This window comes from Crinia signifera, chromosome 2 (assembly GCF_055691185.1).
Source record: "Crinia signifera chromosome 2, ASM5569118v1, whole genome shotgun sequence".
Lineage (NCBI taxonomy): Eukaryota > Metazoa > Chordata > Amphibia > Anura > Myobatrachidae > Crinia > Crinia signifera.
In genome coordinates, this window is record NC_139218.1 from 215,795,522 (window position 1) to 215,817,564 (window position 22,043).

Consider the following 22,043-nt stretch of genomic DNA (forward strand, 5'->3'; position numbering starts at 1 on the left):
GCCCACAGCAACATATGTTTACACTGCATAGATGTATAACACCTCATCTGCTGCAGCATCTGTCTCCTTGGGACACACGGTTCTTATGTAAAAGGTCCTATGATTCAATCCTCCTTACTAATACCCAGACCCTGGTAAGAATTAAGGATTATTTGAGGATCATGCCAAAATAACACAATACCAATTAATCGGTAAATGTGTCCCTGATTAGCCTAGAAGGCTATTTTTGCCCCATTATCATTGTTAATAATCTTGCAGCGTTTCTTTTCATTTTTAATTTTGTTATAGCTAGGAAAAAACATATCTATTTTAGAGCATATCTAATAAAGTAACTTATTTTAGTAATGTATCTATACACAATACCTGTGACATAAGGGTGCCCCCACCCAGAGTTTTCTTTCCTTCTCTTCCTCTCTCAGTCCTGTGATAATGCCAGCTTCAGCTGAAGAATCATGGGTCTCGCTGTGAATTCCCTACCCAGGCTCTGATGGACACAGAATCTGATCACTGTGTAAAAAATAAATAAAAAAAATAAAAAATTTAAAAAATTATACTCAACTACTCAGAAAGCGGTGATTGGTGGTCCGGTGATCGGGACTCTCTGCTACCCCCTTCTCGTAAAGTAAGATGATGCTGAAATGCGTCAGTTAACTTAACACTGGAGGTCACATCGGGACTTATGACCGTTGGACTCCTGACCGTCTGAGTGTCATACCACACCCATTGATACAACCTTGTAATCAATTATCACATTGCATATTGGGACAATATTAAAAATGAGGCATAACCCAGTTAGGGGTAAGTATAGTATTCAGCAAACAGTAGTAAGTGTGGTTACTGTTATTTATGACTGTACCACATATGCCATCTGTAGATGATGTTAGCCCTATGACCCCTATTGAGGACCCAGCAAGGCCTGTCCAGCTTCAGGGAGGTCTTACAGGATTTGTGGGGTCCCAGCCAGGATAAAGCGCAATGGGCATGCTCATAGAGCCGTCTCCCATGCTCATAGTCAGCAACCCATCACCAGCAGCATTAGGATGCCAGCATCACATCAGAAGATGCCATAGAGGAGAAGAAGAACAGCATGGGACCTCAGCAGACAGGCATACTAAACTAAAGATGCTACCAGCATGCAGCATATAGTATCATTAAATGGTGCCCTTAATCTGTAGCTTCTCCAACACCACTTCTGAACCGCTCTGTCTTAAGGCCAGATTGATCACACTTTCTAAAGAATACAGGTAGAGAAGCTGTCCATGGTAGCCAATCCGTTCCAATAATCATTTATCTAGTACATTCTTAAAAATGAAAGTCCTGATCTGAATGATCAACATAGGCAACTTCTAACCTGTCCTACAATGGGTACAATGGGATCAGCCATCCAAATGTACCAGTGTAACATGAAACCAAGGCCTTTTCTGGTTCATAAACTGATGTTAACGTATTTACCAAATTCAAGTCTGCATACCTCCCAACTTTGCGAGCCCAGCAGGCTCTCCCGCGAGGCTTTCCCGCGAGGCCACGCCCCCATTTTGCGACTATGGGGGCATGACCCAGAGGCTCTGTGAGCCTCTAGCCATGCCCCCAGCCCCCTGGCTGCGGGAATAGACGTTGTGCGCATGCGCACAGCGTTTATTCTCCGCTGCTTAGCAGCTGACATGGGGGGACTCCCAACAGACCCCCCACACCGCGGGACACTGCCGCCCGCGGGTGGGACAGCGGGACAGGCCCTGATAATCGGGACAAGGTGCGCCTTGCAGATGACAGCCGAGGAGTAAAATGAAGGCCCAATTTATTCCATGTTTCCTAGCTATCACCTGTCCATGCTACTTACTGGTAAAACCATTATTTTATGTAAATTGTGCTACAAGCATTGGATCATACATGCCAGTTGTATAACCTTTGTTACATGTACTTGGGCAGTATGACTGGGGAGTCCCTGAGTGCTCACTCACGTGTGATGAGCAACATTACAAGAAGAGCTACATGTGGATTAGTTTAGTACATCCTGAACCTTAAATCAGGCCCTGCATTAACTAAATAAGGACCTACCTGCCCTCTTCATAATGGCAGCAGTAGCACAAAAAACACTTTGTGGACAATCACTTAACACACATGTAGTCTGTGTTTTAGGAGGCAAAGGCTGCAGCTAACTGGTATGCTGTGACTACATACAGTATACTGTAACTGTATGTTATCGTATAATAACCTTCTCTTAGCTGTGTATTAGGAGAAATGAAGCTGTGCTCAGGTGAGTCATGTTTAATTCTCTGAGTGTTTTCCATACAATAAGCAATGCCTCCTTGCTGACAGAATACATCTGCTTGCTTTCTGCACCGTGCTGTTACTGTTCTAGATTGCTGCTCAGCCGGATATGAAATGTGACTTCATTTTCTGGGTAATAATGGTTAAAATGTTTTATACCAGCTGTAATACAATAATACAGTGCACAGTGACAAGTCTTGCTAATTGCCTCTGTCTTTGTGCTAAGTGGCCTTTATTTAACTGGTTATTGTAAGCCTTTTTTTCTGCCCTCATTAGTTGGCATAAGGAATTCTCTGTATAATGAGAGCTAATACGCAATCGTAGTGAGATCTATGAGATTAACACCATCTTTGCTGTATTCTTTCAAATATAATATACTAAACAAGGTTTCTGAAGATATTTTTTTAACATTTACCACTTGTATGATGCTAAATTTGTATCAATTACAGTATATGCTAAAGTATTTGTTTGTTCTAATAGGGCACAATGCATTGCCCAAATTCTATGTACACTGGGGTCAGGGAATCAGGTAATGTGTTAAATCCCACATTCACTGATTCTGACCAAAAAAAAACGATCAGAAGCAGCAAGTCAGGGATCTTAAAAATTATTTTCCCAGATTTCCAGACAGATTGTCCAACATTGATGGTGTCGATCTGTAGTGCTGATCTGCATAACTTGTGTACATTTATTGAAAGTTCATACCCATATTTGTAAATTCATTTAAACCAAGTCAATTATTTTACAATAAACTGTTTTAGAAATGTTCTTCTTCTATCTTCTTCTTCTTATACGGGAGAGTGGTGACAGTTGATCCCCTGGGAGACATCATCCCTCGTTACAGTCTCGCATTAGAGAAAGTGATTATGGAATTTTGTGATATCACGAAAAAGACAACTGGACTAACTAGTGTCAGCTGTACACATATTTTGCGCAATATTCGATTTGCTGTCCTAGCAACTTTTTTGTCGGGCATTATAATTTGTTGTCTGGAGAAGACAGATATTCACTAAAAACAGATGTGACTGGTGTATTTGTCTTTCTTTGAAAGTGTGTTCCCAACTTTGCACGTTTAAGTTGAGTTTTCTTTGTTGAATAAGGTATTTGCTTTCGGAAGTGCACTAAAGTACACTTGAGGGAGACTTGATCAAACACGCTGTTGACAGACATGATCCAGGATCATTGCTCCCAACACCAAGGCTGTATAGCCAAGTGGTAAAGTTCCAGGCTGCGAATCGCAAGGAAACTCGCTATACAGTAGATCAGAGATTTTTACTTCAACCGATATTGATTTCTACAACATTCCAGAACATGTGTGCATGTTTCTGGTGTACACAAGACAGTTTTGTCAAGAGACATAGGGCCTGATTCAAATCTGATCAATGGACTTTGACTCAGAGCCAAGTAATTAGGTAAACTCCGCCCCACACCACCCCGCATGTGTGTTAACCACTCTGACTGGCAGTGCCGTTAGCCCCACTGTCCGGTCTGGCGTTCGCGTCCCTGGGGCTGGTTACTCAGAACTTCTGCTTGGCAGCACCTGGCCAGGTTACTACTTACGTCTAAAGGTTGCCGGAGCAATGAGGGACGGCATTCAAGTGTGCCTTCCCGCAGCTGGCAGCATTAGGTCTGGGGGGCTGGCCCTTTTAAGGGATTCAGTCCAGCACAGCCCCGCCAGTGATAGCTTCTCTTTATGGCAGTTACCTGCCTCCCTCTGGCTCCTGTTATTCATGCAGAGTTTGTTCCATCGGTTTCTGGGATTCCAGTTTGCTTCCAGTCCGGGTTCTGGTACTACCATAAGTGCTCCACATTGGTGCCCTAGTATTACTTATTTTTTCATATATCAGCAACTTTGTGGATAAGAGTCTTGTGTTGCTTATTTTTGGTCCACACTTATTACTTTTCCTCTGGGGTTCCCAGAGTAATGCCGCAGGTCTGCATTATTTGGTTTACTTTAACTGATGGGAGTTACCTGTAACTTTGTGTGGTTTGCAGGTTTTTTGTGTGTCGTGCATCGTGTTTTCTTGCATTTTCTTTTGTACTTGTGACTGGGTCGCCTGCGATTTGCCACTCAGTCGCTCATTCGGTTTACCTTCTCCCCTGAAGTTGGTGAGGTACCGTTAGTTGTCATTCAGTTTCACCTTTTGGCCATTTCCTTTTTAAGATCTTCGGTAACATGTCCCTGCTCAAGGCCTGGTGGCACTGGAGTTGGGGCGGACCTAATTTTCCCCTTCAAACGTGGCTATTATAAGCAAAGTCCTAGTTGTTGCAGGTACCAGCCATCCTTTAGGAAATGCCAACAGAGGCAGAGTAGGGTTTGCTGTGGCCATCCTAAACAGCGGTCACAGCTGTGCGTGCATATCCAAAATCATAGCACCGTGCACATGAGGGGAAAACCATTTGCTCCGTTTTTCCACCAAATATTGATTTTAAATGGAACTATTCATTGCTTTCAACCAGAGGTAGATTTTCCACAAGGAAACCTATAGTAGGCACCTGTCTAGGGCCCACCGGTCCCAAGGGGCCTCGAAAAGATGTCCTGGCTATCAGGAGGTGTTATGACATCACATGGACCTGCCCACACTCCCAAAGTTTCTTTGATATTCCTTGTTAAAACAAGAATGTTTGGACACACAAAATGGTTTTATCCACTGTATGTGGGCAGCCACAAGTATTAAGGCTACTTCCAAAAGACCTAGAGCATGATTCAGATTTGTATGCAATGCTGATGAGCATACAGTATATCTGTAGACTGTGCACACATCAATTTACTCTCTCGATGCCAGCTGCAATCAGCAGCAAAAATATAGTGTTATGAATTGTTTGAGTGAGGAGGGCCCCAAGCCGGTATCTTGCCTAGGGCCCCATGAGGTCTAAATCCGCCTCTGCTGTCAATGGACACATTGGCTGTTGTTCACATCACCATTCCTTTGATGTTGAATTGCTACAGCTTACATTAACTGTTTGGCCGGTTGGCTGTCACAAGCAAAGTGGGGATCAACTGTCACCACTCTTCCCTATATATAAATATATAGCAAATTTTTTTACTATAGATAATTTTTTGCTAAGAACATTTCATTTCTAATGCACATTAGAATAAATGGAGATATTAACCCATAGTACTGTAAATTATAATAACCTTTAAGAATATGAATAAGCCTTTTTTACATTTTTTTATTAGCTGCCAAAGTTCTCTGCATGTGAAGAACATTTTGTTTGTATTTAAATATTAGTAATTCCTACTGTGAAACCGATGACACATTGGATGCATGCACATAACGGCACACTGTAGCGATGCATGGCTAAATGGCCCACCCATTAAGGTCCATGTATAAGGGCTGATTATGAATTAGACGGGCAATGGTGAGTTTTTTCAGTCAGTGCATGTGCAGAAATGAATTTATGCATTACTAGTTTCACACATCAAGCCCACAGTAGTACTGCCCCTCACACATAATGCCCTCAGTAATAGTGTCACTTACATATAATGCGCATAGTAGTAGTGAAATACATAATGTGTGCAGTTGTAGTACCCGATACACATAACACCCACAGTAGTAGTGCCACTTACACATAACATACCTTATTCTGGTTGACTCATAAGTCATCCAATCGATGCCCGCTGCCCGTACGGCCGCTCGTCCCCCACTTGCATGGCAAGTTCCCCTGCATGCGTGCAAATGGATGTTTAGCATAAACATCCATTTGCAGCTTGCGTGTGGGGATTAAATCATTCGAAGTTTGCTGATTTCTACAGTGCTCACAGACCTAAGACACCTTTATTGTGTCTTAGGACTGCAGGCACCCAGTGCTGGAAGCGGGCACGCAGCTGACATCCGCTGACGTCAGCTGCCCACCCCCCGCACACACGTCACTGCCGAATTACCATGGGAATGCCCAGCATTTTCATGGGAACACCCATGAAATGATGGGCATTCCCATGTGCGCGACAGCTCACCACTGCCCCCCGTCAGCTGCATCAAATAGTCAATTCGCAGCAAGCGGCTGCATGTGCTCATAAAAGCACAGGAATATAAAGTCTACCTTTGTATTTGGTAGGTTATCAATACCGCAAGGCACAAAATCTAAAAAACAAATTAGTGAAAAGTGCCATTAACACACCCAATCCATCTAATTACATAAAATCTAAGGGATTCTTTCGCTGCGGCACATGTAGTATGTGCCGGGCATGTAAAAGTACAGTAAGGGTGGTATTACAGTATAAATCCACACAGAACAATGTCATGTATGATATAGATGACTTTATTACATGCAACACAAAATTGGTGGGAGGAGGTGGATCACCTGGATTACTTTTTGCATAGTTCTCTGCTGTTTTTCATCTTTGGCTGTGGGAAAACTCTCTATCCGGATTGGAGAGCTACCCACTGTAACTTGCAAGGAGCCAGGTGTATCCTTATGTGTGGACTTTTATCGTTTTTATCATATCTTTTGGAGTGTTGGTGTATGGAATAAAGTGCATTACCTTACCAACTGGAGTGGATATCGGTGATTCCTGTGCGACACGGACCCTATCCCCAAAAGAAACCTTTTGATGAACATAGGGCTCTGACCCTTGGTGAGTTCTATCCTATTAGTAATCAGAAGTGTGGGAGTGTGAATTTGATGTCCAGCTGATACCGTGCGAAAGCAAAAAGAAACCTTGATGTGCACATAGGGCACTGATTACAGGTCAGTTGACAGTGTCCTATTTTGAACATCAAGACGCAGGGATTGAATATACTGCGAGGCAGTGGCGTAAGTTCATCCCAGGTGCCCGGAGGCAAGACACATGTTGGTGCCCCCCTTCATGCCCGGGAGATATATATATATATATATATTATATATTCCGGTGCCCTCAGTCTAGAGCTATGCAGTACTGAAAAGAACAAATGGCGGCAATCAAAGAGTGATGAATAAATAATGTATTCAAAAAAAGTTTGCATGCTACAAATACAAACATAGTGGGCATGTAACAGATCAATGTTTCAGGGCCTGGAGCTCCTTTGTCAAAGCTTCAAAGCTTACAGCGCAGTGTTAGGCAGGGCAGCTCCCACTGTGCTCAGGTCAACTGGGTAGGCATAAACATTATGGGAAATGGATAGAACTACAGCCTCTGAGCCATAGATATATTGACCAGGTGGGTATTCATCTATGGCTAAACAAAGTGCAATATAGAGAGGGAGAGAAAGAGATAGACATGGGACTATGTAAAAACCGGACCAGGACTAGACTCCGGACCGCCGGACAGGACATCAAAATCTGCAGTTCGGAGCTTGTAGGGTCCGGTCCGGGGGGGTGTCCTGTTCGGGGGTGTCTTGTCCGGGGGGTCCCTGTGATAGCTATCACCAGGGACATGGGGGAGGGGAGATTACAGCCTCCCCGTGTGGTCCGGACCGTCCGTTTTTTGCTACATGCCCGGACCATACAGGGAGGCTTTATTCTACCCCTCCTCCTCTACCTGGTGACAGGTGTGACAGGCAGAACCCCCAGACAGGACACCCCCGGACAGGACACCCCCTGGACCGGACGATACAAGCTCCAAAATGCAGAGTTTGATGTCTGGCCCGGCGGTCCGGGGGTTTTGTCTTGGTCCGGTTTTTACCCATACCCGATAGACATAGATATCTCTCTCTCTCTTTAAACACACATACCTCCCAACTGTCACGATTACAGCGGGACAGTACCGATTTTAGGGTCCTGTCCCGCTGTCCCACCCGCGGCAGGCATTGTCCCGCTGCGGGGGGTGGCAGTTGGGAGACCCCCCAATCTAGTAATATAGACCAGGGAGACCCCCCAATCTAGTAGAATAGACGCTGTGCGCATGCGCACAGCGTCTATTCTCGTATGAAAATGAGGTCGTGGCTAATTAGCATAAGCCGCGACCTCATTTGCATACGCCCCGCCCCCTTTTCGGGCGCTCGTGGATATAATGGTATGCAAATTGGAGTGCCGGGCAACTTTGAGCCATGTGACTGTCCCCCCAAAAGTTGGTGTCCTACTTACACTGCCCCGATGGTAACTCAGGCACTCATCTCCTGCCCAGCTGACTGCTGTCTCTACGTGTAGTGTACTGGCCTCACACGCTGCAGCGTGTCTTACCCGGCTCCCAGCTCCTCGTCACAGTGCCGCAGCTGCATCAATCATCTCTCGTTACCCGCACTGGCTGCGGAGTCTCCTGCCTGGCCCGACTCGTCACTGTTGGCTGTCTCTCTCAGAGCAGTGAGTACAGCGGCACAGTCAACCAGGGAAAGAGGAGCAGGGGGACGCATCGCAATGCGGCATACAATGAAGGTACCGCCAGGCAGCACCAGGCTAAATGCAGGCGTGTGAGTGGAACATCGGGAGGCAATGGAGCCAGTGCCCCCTTTAAGGCTGGCGCCCGGCGGCAGATGACTCCATTGCCTCCGGGAGTTCCGCCACTGCTGCGAGGAAAGGAAGAGGAAGATACAGCGCCTAAAAGATCACCCATTGTGTTTGCTATATTTGTTCAGGATTTTAGGAGTCTTGGGGTGTATCTAGGGCTGCAGTGTCTAGAGCGCGGTCATTATTCTATAAATTCTATTTTAGGTTATCAATGTATCCAAAGACTGCTTTTACCTGGAGAGCAGAGGAAATAATATACAGCAGAAAATCTGCCTAATTGCCTGCCCTAGTAGCCAGCCTGTGGTAGGGTTGGGATTTGTGGGTATGGCACTCTGCCTCTATGGCTTGTGTTTATATATTACCTCCAGAACCAGACAGCCTGAAAAAATATCTGTCTCTGCTTTCTGTGGAAAGCAAGGCTCGCCTCTACAGCAGATTGTTGGTTCCACTCCAGTCTCTTCCAGAGGGGCAGTGTTCTATTGTCCCATACATGCACCATCAAGACCTCTGGCTTCTACAGATGTTCCTTCCCTTTGCTGTTGCTGGTAGAAGTTGGGCATCAGTGATCTGTGATGAGCATAACTGTGTGCAGGGATTGAGGAGGACCCTGGGTGCCTCTTGCAACCGCAGTGATGTCATTTATCCCTCCGCCATGATGCTACTTTCCACCTGTGACACTTCCCAAATATAGGGCGAGATGTACTAAGGGGAAAATGCAGTAAAACCCCTGTTTTACCGCATTTTCCTAAGTAAGTATAGGCTTCTATAGGACATTGCCACCTTTGGGTGGCAATGTCCTTTTGAAGCCTATGGGCTTCTTTTCGCCACCCGACGCCTCTGCCGCAAACCCGCTGACCCCCCTGTCCCCCTCCCTCTGGCTTACCTTAGTCCAGGTCCTCCTTGATCCAGAAGGTAAGCCCTTCCTCCCCCTAGTAAAGCAGGCGGATGTCCTTCTGGCTGCAGGGGGAGGAGGAGACACCGGGGATATCCTGCTTAGCTGTCCCTGGCGTAAGGGGAGAAGCAGGCGGCAGGGAGATGACGGAGACTCTGTCTCCGCACCGCGATGCCAGCCGCATATGTTAGTACATATGCGCTGGCATCGCGGCGAAGGGCGGCAATGTATTTTAATACATCCCGCCCATACAAACACACACATATACTGTTGTGACTCAAACTCCACCCCCACCATGTGTAACACTGTGTGACTCCCAGTCCCATCTAGATGCCGAGCTGCCCCAGATCCAGTGCCCAGAGTAGCGGTAAACACAAATCAGCACATACTGTACAGAGGGCCTTATTCAGAGTTAATCAAATTTGCAATCCGTTCAGTTATCGAATGAACTAAAATAGTGTCATAAATAGTGAAACTATCTAAAAACAATCGATTAGCAATTTTTACCGATAGGAAGTCAGCGTTTGAGGGTGGCAACCTGCCATTTCCCGGGAGTGTCAGAAAAATGCCCAGGCATTGTAAGGAAGGGTTTGTGACGTGAGCCTGTCTCTGTCGCAGAGTTGTGGAAGGGTCAGACTTACTCACAATTGGGAAAATCATTCAATGATGAGTGAATTGCGTATGGATGTGACAGGATACCAGATAGTGATATCTCTCTGGGCGGCGGCTAACTACTCGCAGTCATCTGCAAATTTGCAGATGAGCGATAAAGCCTGAATCAGACCCAGGGTGAAAGGGACCCTGAGTGCTCTATAAATTATAAATAAAAATACTTCTGAATGACAGGTTGGGGAACAGATGCCTCGGTGCCATCTGAATTCACCACTAGGAAAAAAAGAAAGGGGTGAGGTTCTGGAAAAAGTGGCGCTGAATGAAGAATATGTCTGTACTTATCTTTATATGGAGGTTCTTCTGGTTGATGGTATTTTTTGCTTGAGAATTCGTCTCCAGAGCAATGGGAATATGAAAAGATAAGATTTGAAAAAATAGAGCGATATGATGGTCTATTTTCTTACTGAAGGGTTAATCAAGAGAACGTCCAGTGTCAGCAAGGGGGGTACCTTACCTACACTGGTGTGTTGTAAATTACACATATAATGGTATCTTTTTAGATGATGGGTGCGTACCCGTACTCACGGCGTATTAGGTGTTGCCACTCCTCAAAAGGTTTCTTTTTGGACATCCTCGTTCAAAGAAAGTGTGCAATTCTTTTGTCATAAAAAGAATTTATTTTCATAAAAAACACACCAAAATTAAAAAATTATTTAAAAAAATGTGTCTTTTTCACTCCTACGGTGTAATGAGGGAGGTAAGGAGATGGGGTCCTGATCCACGGGGTAGTGCCGGTATACACCCAGATGTCAAATAGTGGGATCTTACCTTCTCTCCAACCATCACCTCAAACACTTTTCAGATAGAAAGGCACCTTCCTCCTTCCAACGCGTTTCGAGCTGTCGCTCTTTATCAAGGCATGAGGGTAATGTTAGCAGAGTTTATATATATAGGCTATCTACAAGATGGCTGAACTTCCTGTTCCTGTCCATTAATTAGCTTTCCTTTTTATCATTTACTTATTTACAATACATTATTCCTTTTTGTTAAACTTTATACATTCATTGTTATTACTTAACATCAAAAACGAGAAGTAAAATAAGTCCTTTTGTTTAAATATTGCGTCTTTTTCCCGCCAAAAGGACGGGTATCATGAGGTTATCTGGGAAATGTAGTTCCCCGGGAGAGGGCTTAGTCTTGTACACATTTTTTAAAACAATTTTTTAATTTTGGTGTATTTTTTATGAAAATAAATTATTTTTATGACAAAAGAATTGCACACTTTCTTTGAACGAGGATATCCAAAAAGAAACCTTTTGAGGAGTGGCAACACCTAATACGCCGTGAGTACGGGTACGCACCCATCATCTAAAAAGATACCATTATATGTGTAATTTTCAACACACCAGTGTAAGTAAGGTACCCCCCTTGCTGACACTGGACGTTCTCTTGATTAACCCTTCAGTAAGAAAATAGACCATCATATCGCTCTATTTTTTCAAATCTTATCTTTTCATATTCCCATTGCTCTGGAGACGAATACCATCAACCAGAAGAACCTCCATATAAAGATAAGTACAGACATATTCTTCATTCAGCGCCACTTTTTCCAGAACCCCACCCCTTTCTTTTTTTCCTATACATTCATTGGATCAATAGGGATTGATCCACAGGTTTGGAAATACAGGCAGCAGAATTATAGGAGCGCCACACTTTAATTCCACCTTTCCAGAAAAATTGAATTCACCACTAGTTGGTTTATCTCCGTCCTCTTTAGGCAGAACTATCATTGGGGCAGCAGGTGCAGTCCTCAAGGGCCCCACTATTTTCCCCTGTCACACTCTGCCTCCCCCTGCCTCTCCCTGTTACCCTCTGCCCTCCATGCCACCCACTGCCATGTTGCATTCTGTGAACTTGGCTTAGGGTCGAGAAAAGGGGCCCAAATTCTATATTTGTGCCTGGACTCACCACCCAAAAGTTCCGCCACTGGTCCACTTTATCTCTCTCCAAGGCTTAGTACATAGACCCCTTTAGCACCACTACAGTAATATAGCTCATTTTGAATATCTTGTTCACAAAATGCACTTGTGTACTGCTCAACTCAGGTAGGCACTCTTGCTCCTCCTCCACACTTTTCAAGGCACAGAGTCACCCTGCTCAACTAATCCTCTCACATGAAAAATCATCTCACATGTTTACTCTTTGTACATGACCTCCATGATGGAATTTTTTTATCCATGAAATAAATATTTGAAAACCAAGCAGTAACAATGAAATAGCACACATGACAAGAACTGTGACAACAACACATAGGCTCTGCAAAAGTAGAGAGGTCACAGAACATGTTTCTCTATGATATTCCCTTTATCAAAGAAATGTCATATTGCACATGAAAGAAAAAATACAATATTCTTTTTTTTTTGGGGGGGGGGGGGGGGTGATTTTTCCCATCTAGATCTCCAGGGTGAGTATAATCCAGGGATGCCTACCTGACCCTCTCCTTCAGGGAGAAAATGCTCTGTTCCTGGACTTCCCTGGTAATGTATGATTGCCATCACCTGTGGTGAAACGCCTTTCTTATCAATTACTCAGCTCTCCACAGGTGATGGCAATCATGCATTACCAGGGAAGTCCAGGAACAGAGCATTTTCTCCCTAAGGGGAGGGTCAGGCAACCCTGGTATAATCTGTAGTCTTGTCTTGTATGTGCCATTCATCCTTAGCAGCTCATTTTTCCACAATTTAATTTCATACATAATGCCAAAGTTCTACTACTACTAAGCACACAATATCAAATGAGAAAAGGGAATTAAAATGAATTCTAAAGATCAGGATCAAACAGCCAATTATTCATGGGAACAGAGGCTAACATAAAGCTCCTTACAGCTTCCTACATGAAATGTACTATACACTGGTACTTTGTGAATGTTTCAAAACTACCACACATTACAGACTCTTAATATGTAATATCTAGGCCAGGGCTAGAAGTATTTTCTCATTGTTGTGGGAAAAAAAGCTAACAAAATATGTTTTTCCTTCCAAAGGCGGGAATGTAACTGCTGATAGAGTGCTGTATTGTTCTCAAGGAGCATATTGTCAATATGAAGTGCAGATTTCTTCTGGAAAATTAATTATCCAAACGAATGCACCATGTATTTCTCATTAGAGCACAGATTAAAAGTTGTGATTTGCTATCTTTCGATTTTCTCTAAAATTTAGGAAGATAGTGAGGCTACAAAAGAATAAGAATGAAATGCAAACAGAATAATACAGGTTTTTATGTCACAGTGTGGAATTATATGTAGCTAAGGAATATTCTTTAAGAAAACCACTAGCATTTAACTTTTTTTCCCAAAAAATAACTGTTGATAATGATATTATAGGTATAAATAATACTACTATATCATACCTTCCAACTGTCTTGCTTTTCATGGGACCATCCCGGTTTTTGCCGGCCTGTCCTTTTTTGGGGGGATGGTCCCACACAGTGTCCCATGGTGTGGGGGGGCAGTTGGGAGTCTTCCCTGCTTGGCGTTGCAGAGCGTGGAATAGATGCACACAGCATTTATTTAGAGAGGCAGAGGGGCTGAGGACATGGCCAGCAACTTACAAAGTGCTGGCCATGCCACCGTAGTAACAGAAAATGGGGTGTGACCTGCAGTCGTGGCATCCCTATTAGGGCATACCCCCTATGACATAAGCATCGCTGGCGTCCAGAGTTCTACAGTCACAATGTTGGGAGCTATGGTATATAGCAGTAATAGGCAAGCCCCGGCATTAGTGCTATAAGGTGGGCAGCACAGACAGTGTAATGGTTAACATTATTGCCTCACAGTGCTGAGGTCATGAGTTCTATTCCCACCGTGGCCCTAACTGTGCAGAGTTTATCTAATTTTCCCGTGCTTGAGTGGGTTTCCCCTGGGAACTCCAGTTTCCTCCCACAATTCAAAATATACTGGTAAATTAATTGGCTTCCAAGAAAAATTAACCCTAGAATGAATGTGTGTGTGTACATCTGCTAGGGAATATAGATTGTAAGCACCATTGGGTTCAAATATTCTCTGTAAAGCGCTGCAGAATATGTGTGTTCTATATAAGTAACTGTTAATAATAATAACAATGTAGACTCCAAGTGGCACCTGCAGGGTTAGCCCCTCTATGACTAAGTGTGCTGCAAAGCTCCTCCCCTCCTGTTCATAGGGCCTGACTCAGACCTGATCGCTGCGGTATGAATTTCCACGGCGGATTGTTGATAGACTAAGTATGAGTCTGGGCCTCGATGCACTCGCGCAACAGCGCCCCGCAATTAAAGCCTGCTACATTTTTTGATTGCTAGCCATTCGCAAGGTGATTGACAGATGTTTGGGGGTGGTAACCAGTTGTTTAATGGGAGTGCCAGAAAAAAGCAGAAGCGCTCAGGGAAAACATAAGCGTGCCCAGACGTTTTAAGGGAGGGTGTATGACATTAGCTCCGGCCTTGATCAGACTGATTTCATCGCAGCCGCTGAGTAAGTCCAGGGCTATTCAGAGCCTGTACACACTGGAAAAATAATTCAGTATTGAGCTTCTTGCAAATGGATTTTTTAAATATTTGTAGGGCTGCGAATACATTTGGAAACCGTGCACATCTATTTGATGGGAGGGATTTCACTCTACCTGATTGCTGGATGCAGCAAATTAGCAGTCATGTGATCAGGTCTGAATCAGGTCCATAGTCAATTAAACCTATACAATTCTGAATTATGTCTTCGATAACAGACTATATTCAAGTAGATTCAAGAAAGGATGGACAAGGAAGCCCCTAAATCTTTTAGTGAAGTTCCATTTATGTATTACTTTTGTCAGTGATTTCATCTTGTAAGTATTGTAAATTATATTGTATGTTGTAATAATAATGGCACCTTTTTGGGGCTTGTTATATTTAACATATGGCCCCAAAGAGAAATGCATTGCTTACCCCCTGCTATTGTCAAGGACAAGGGATTGCACTGTCAAATGTCCAATACAACAAGAGGCATTTGCCGGGTCTCAACGAGTCCGTCTGTATATATTTTTCAAGTGTCAATTATTTAAAGGGCTATACGTCTTAGATTGGGATGCAGTTACAATCCCGGTGGTCGGGATCCCGGCGTTCAGAATCCCGACGCCGGAATCCCGACACATTCTCCCTCCGTGGGTGTCCACAACACCCCTGGAGGGAGAATAAATTAGTGTGCCGAGCGTAGCGAGGCACCGGGCCCGCTGCGTGGCGAGCGCAGCGAGCCCACAAGGGGGGGCGATCCACGTCTCCCCCTTGTCGGCATTTCGGCTGTCGGGATTCTGAACGCCGGGATCCCGACCGCCGGGATCCCGACCGCCGGGATTCAGTACTGAATCCCTTAGATTTTATTTGCCTTAATTACTATTGGGGTTACCGCTTCTATTAGCTTAGTTGTCTTCAGCATCAACCTTGTTATTTTCAACAATCGTTCAATAACAATAAAAATGTACTTTCAACATGACCCAATTATTATACTGTATATAATAATTCAAGGCCCCTACAAAGTACTGTCTAATGTAATTTTCATAATCACATATATTCATAAGACATCCATTATTACTGTAATATAGACATTTTTGCCATAAGAAGACAGATTATTATTCATTCCTAGGGAAGATTGCAAGTTTGTCACAAAATTACAATTTGTGATGATTTTCTGGTGTCAGATGGGGTCTTCATCTTCTTTTCCCAATTGTGTGAAGTCGGCCCAGGGTCACTTCTACAGACAAGCTCTAAACTCTTTCCCTCTGCAGTAGCATCTACAAGCCTCAAAGGCAAAGTTACAGGCATGGTTGATGTCACATTGATGACAAATTTCAAATGACTATTTAAGGAAAGTTCTGAGCACTAATTAAGTGGCACTGTAGCAGAGTATCAGCTCACCTTGCTCAGCATTTGTTAGATTGCCTGTTGATTCCTGAGGTCTTGACTACAGTTCCATCACCTGGCTGTGTTCCTTGACCCTAGCTTACTGTGTCACTTGACCTCAAATGATCTACTATTTTCCTACTTTGCATGTGACCACCTAGGTATGTTATTGCCTGCTAAAGTTGTACCCCACTTCAGCTATTCTCCCACATTGTCACTTTCAGGGGGCAGATAGAGAGCCGCAAACTGCTGACTCTCGACAGTTATGCCCATCCTATTACACTCTGTGCCTCGACCCTGTAAGCACCGATCCTGGTCTGACACTATCCTATCCACCCAAGTCTGAATGATTCATAAATCCTTAATCCCCAATTTCACTGTCTATTTAGCAGTGGCAACCCTTTTGCTGGACATAAATCCATAGGAATTGAACTCTAAAGGTGAGATGGACAAGGAAGAGTTACTGTACATCTTGCTTCAGGCACAAGGAATGCATGGTTAAATGCTAAAAGCTTTCTCTTAACTCATCGACCACAATAACATCCCATGTCTGTTTTATTGTATATTGTATATGATTCATCACCAACCAGACTTTTAAAAAGTCAGGCAAATTAGTCTAGAGGAACATTGTGTTTATTTGGCTCTTTAAAAGGTCTGCATGTGCCCAAGCCTGTCACTGTGTTATTAGACAATCACATGGCTGTACAACTGTACAGTACTTAGCCCAGGAGAGATGTATTTCTTAATCGTATTGACTGCTGTATATCTTCTAACACCTGTATCCAATATCCTAAAAAAAATTCAAACTGTAAATCCGCTATAGAAACCCAAATCCCAAATAGGCTAATAGGATCATTGAAACTATTGACTTAGCTGTACAACAGCAAATGTATTCCATTATCAATGGAAATGTGTCTGCAAAGGACATGTGTGTAGCCCTGCAAACTGCTTACGAAGATAACTGACTTACTGTATTAGGAGAATAAACCTTAGATGCGCTTTTTACGGGACTGAACTTATTAAAGGAAAGTATATAAATGAATACATTGATAAGATGTTGTCTATCTCCCAGCAATTGGCATCCGTTGGAGTCAAGATAGTTGATGAAATGGTCACTATGGCTATGTTGTGAAACTTAATCCCCGAATTCAAGTTTCTGGTAGTGGCACTGGAATGAAACACTGATATCAAGGACAAAGCTGCTACAATTACAGGATGAGAACCATCCTGAGTGAACTAGAATAAGGCCCAAAGTCCTTAAATTATCTTAAACCAGTGTAACGCTGTCTTCTGCACTGAGTATGTCTAGGTGCTATCAAGTGCCTCCACCCCAAGATTTGGTGTTATAGGGTATGGCTATCTATCTGAATATTTAGATGATGATATTAGGGCGAACTTGGGGAATCACCCTCAGACAGATTAGGTAACCCCTAAAGTTACAACTCATTTACATAACCATAATATCATTGACATAAATAATACACACATCAGACATAGCTGAGACAAGGGCATCAACCTCCACCAACGTTTTATTTGACTGGAATTTTTGCAGAGTATTCCGGCTTAGTATACTTCAGAGATGCATCCTTGTAATAAAAAGATTATACATTCCTAAGGTAGTATGCTAAAACATATAACACATTTCACTTCAGACACAATGGAAATAGAACAGTTTCCAACACCAATAAATAAATAGATATTAATTAACCTTGAATTATTATTGCGCAATAATATTAGTATTTGCAAGTGTACACTAGTTCTAAAAAATATAAGCGCTTGGATTATTTTGTAGCGTTCCACATATCTGTTGCTGGATTTCCTAAGTCACTACTGTGCCCACCTGAGTCCTGTAAGGTGAGTACGGGAATAATAGGAGTATAACTTCTATGAAGTATTTGTAATCCACCACAGGGTCTCTAATACCAAAGGCAATATTCTCCTCTTGGCAATATTGTATCCTACATGTAGGCTTGTACTGTCATTGATGCTGTCACTCTCTCTTGGGATCAGAATAGTGTTCGGTGTGATAGTAGCTAGAAAGAACTACTTAAGGAGCCCATACACGGTCCGTTGTGTACGGCTCCGTTTTGTACTATGCGATGCGCGCTCCAACAGATATTAAAGAAGTTTAATTTGTACCTGACCTTTAAACTAATCAATTGCCATCAGAATCTTTGAGACTAAAACCTACAAAATTAATTTCACAGAAGGCACAACTCTGTATCTTAACTTGGTTACGCACTATAAGATATTTGCAAACAATATGCACGATAACGATACCATTGTGCATATCATCTACTGTGTACCTACTATATCATTAACAATACCTGGGCCCACAGGTCATTAACAATATTGCTCAGTGTTTTAGCATTCATCTGGTGCATTGAATTGTATAGTGTGGACCTAGCTTAAGCTACCATGTTATACGATGGTTGCTGCTGACTTTAGTCAAACTATGGATTTGGTCCATAGGAAATTGGAATAGTTATGGTTAGAGGACAAACAAAAACTTTAAAATGGAATGGAGACAGGAATGAGTACAAGCAATCCTGATCGTTGACTATGTGATAGTTGCATCAAGGGTAAGCAAATCCGATGCCCCTTCCCAAAATCAGCTGCTAGTGCTGAGGCACAGCTATCATTGGAGCCCACAGATGTTTGTAGTCATCTAGAACAGGACAGGCAAACCTGTGGCTCTTCAGATGTTGTGAAACTACAAATCCCAGCATGCCTTGCCACAGTTTTAACACTCCCTTATAGCAAAACTGTGGCAAGGCATGATGGGATTTGTAAGAGGAAGAAAGATACCAGTGGGCGCCTTTTGCACACAAATATAACAATTTATTGAATGAACAAATCACATAAAAGAAAAAGGTACTAATAAACAAAATATGGACAAAATAAACACAAAATATTATATATGCATAAAATACTTAAAAAGCATGTGCAATAATAAAATGCTGATTTGATGTGGTATATAGTTACCAGGTCCCGGTAGGTGATTCTCATATGCGCATATGAGGCCAGGTACTAGTGTCCTGCTTTGGAAGATAAAATTACCAGCAATCTGTGGGAGTAGGTGGATACTTGTAGAATCTCCCAAACCAATATTTGTAATCCACAAAGGGTATTCCTTTATAGGCTTTGTAGCCCAACAGAAAATTGCAGAGTAGGTGCAGTCGACACCTTTAGGTCGATGGAGACGACAGCCAATGAGTATCTCACTTGCAGGTATGGGGTCTTCAGCAGGTCCCAATACGGGTAGGTAAGTGCGCCGATCCGCCACACGCCTGTCAGTGTTTGGGTTGTAAAGAGCAGCTGTACCAGCCAGCGAGCCAGGTACAAGCCGCTGAACACTGCGGCGGGCGGAGACTGCCTTGTTAGTGGGTCTCGTGCGCTCTGCTGGATGTGCGGCTGCCGTGTGCCGTAAGGATGGCAAGGTGGCTGTATATCGTCTTCAGGGACGCTCCGGGGTTGCGCTTTTGAGGTGATGACAAGGACCGAGGTATGGTACTTGGTGTGGAGCTCACGCTAGGTGAGAGATTACTCCAGGTCAACGGTCTCAGCAGCAGCAACAGGAATTCCTATTCAAGACGCGTTTCGCCGCGCTACGGCGGCTTTTTCAATTGAGGATAGGGAATTCAACTTGGTGGGCTGGTCTTATACCTGGCTAGTTGTTGTGCACAGGTGTGTATGATCAATAATTAGTGTCTTTGCGGTTGCCGGGTTCATTACCATATCTCGCGCTGTGAGTCAGCCAGAGAAATCTTTGTTACATTTTATCAGGATAAAAGGAGCTGTTTTGTGCACAGAATCAGCGTTCTGTATCAGCACATGCATTTATATATTTAAAAAAAATATATATATAGTTACATATATATCAAAAAGTACTAAAAATACTAATAATTCTAATGGACTAAATATAAGGGAAATAAAAATAAATATAAACAAATATACGCATATATGAATTCTTGGGAGCATACAATCCACTTCCCAATATATTTATATGGATCTAAAATCAACATTCCCAGAGTATTCCGAAAATGTTACACTGACAGACCATTCCTATAATTAATTGTCAAAAAAGGACATTGACAGTATTGAATTATAGGTATTATGACTATATTCCTAAACTGATGTATAGCTTATCACAATATATCTAAAGGGTTTAGACAGACTTTCATTTAATTCAAAAAGGGGTAGACAATATTTATTAAAAGAGAGAGTTTTATTGGATTACCCAATAAAAATAGTAACTAGGCGGTCTTTTGATGAGGACCGAATGCATATCAAATACATCAGACAATTAAATAAAATAATTCATAATATATAAAAAAATATATAAAGAATAAATATAACAAGCTTTATTGTTGGTGGGAGTGTACTAAATGAGAATAGAAATAAAAATAAACATAAAACTAAAAAAATATAAATAAAAATAAACATAAACATAAACATTATGATAAATAAAAATAAAAATAAAGATAAAAATAAAGATAAAAATAGAAATAAAAATAAAAGAATCTATGTAAACACATTAGATGTAGGAGGGAAAGTCGTATACCAACACTATGTGCATATCTATCCAGTACATTGACGTATGCTTACTTCAATATAAGGGAATGCATGCTAAGATAAATAACATGGGGATATAATATTCACTAATTTAAGTGATATGGTGAGGTGGGCAAAAACCGCACAAACCCAAAGAGAGAAGACAAGTATCTATAGATTTATGTTCTATTCATTTTGAAGAGTATTTCAAACGTTCTTGCAATCCATTTAAAGCCTGTCCCGTAGATATAACGGGGTATATGCTGGTGGAATAAATATTTATTAGTTTGGAGTACACATGAGAGGGAGAGAGGGGAGAAACCGGAAAGTTTAATCATTGTTCTTTAGGGACACTTTTTGTATACAGATTTTTACTGTTTTTTAGATTTAAATTTATAATATTTATAATTTTTACATTTTTTAATTTTTAAAGTTTTTAAAGTTTTTAAGGATTTAAATTAATCTTCAATATTCATTGAAAATATTTTTAGAGGCGTTATACAGATGTCACAATGTATACCATTATTTGGGGACTTAAATAAATTCAAGATCTATCGTCTCATTCAGACCGTATAGTTCGTCCTACATAGTAAGTATTACATGGACATAGTAATAAATAAATCACGTAATTAGTGGTACAATTAATGAAAGTCTCTATACTGTAAGTTTTGTCCTGATTTGACGCTGTGATTTTCTGGGTTTTATTCAGTACATGTTTACAAGTCATGCATTGTGCATGGTTGCATCTATAGAAACCAGTTATCTTTGGTCCTGATATTGTACTTTGTATGTTTCCACTTTTATTGCCTGAAGAACCCTTGAAAAAACTGGGTGCCAAGATGTTTTTTAAGTTGCGTGCACGCTTGAATATAATGGTTTGCTCCTTTTCTAAATTTGCATTGAGTATCGGATCAGTGCTAAGTAGTTTATAGTTTTTCTTTATAATGTTGGAGATTTTATTTGCAGCTACATTGTATTTGGAGATGAAACATAATTTGTTTTTGGCTCCACTTTTAAATTTATTCACATTTGTGGTCATACTGCTGGGACCTTGTTTGTTGCTGCTGGCGATGATCTCTATTTAGGGTGCCAGCGTATTCCAGAGCCTCAGTAAGAACGGGTTGGGGGTATTCACGTTTTTTGAATTCCTCCAAAAGACTGCTCATTTGTTCCGAGAATTTGACGTCTGATGTACAGTTACGTCTTATCCTATGTATTTGACTCTTGGGAACATTGTTGAGCCAGCTTTTTTTGTGATTGCTGGAGTAGGGGATAAAGCTACAGACGTCAACTGGTTTTTTGTAGCCGGCAACTGCCAGCACTCCCTCTACCACCTCCACCGTGACATCAAGGAAACTCATATGTGTGGGGTGGTGCGAGTGAGTGAAGGATAAACCATAAGTGTTGTTATTAAGGTGCATAACAAAGTTGTTAACAGATTCAG

At 42.3% G+C, this 22,043-nt stretch overlaps 1 long non-coding RNA gene across 1 annotated transcript in view; it reads right to left on the minus strand.

The window, feature by feature from the left end:
• Nucleotides 1–369: 369 nt before the first annotated feature.
• The window catches only part of LOC146058972 (uncharacterized), a 74,559-nt gene continuing 52,885 nt past the window's right edge, over nt 370–22,043 (minus strand). Inside the window, exon 3 of the long non-coding RNA XR_014470073.1 lies at nt 370–507. This is a non-coding gene — a long non-coding RNA (uncharacterized LOC146058972). The remainder of the gene's footprint in view (nt 508–22,043) is intronic.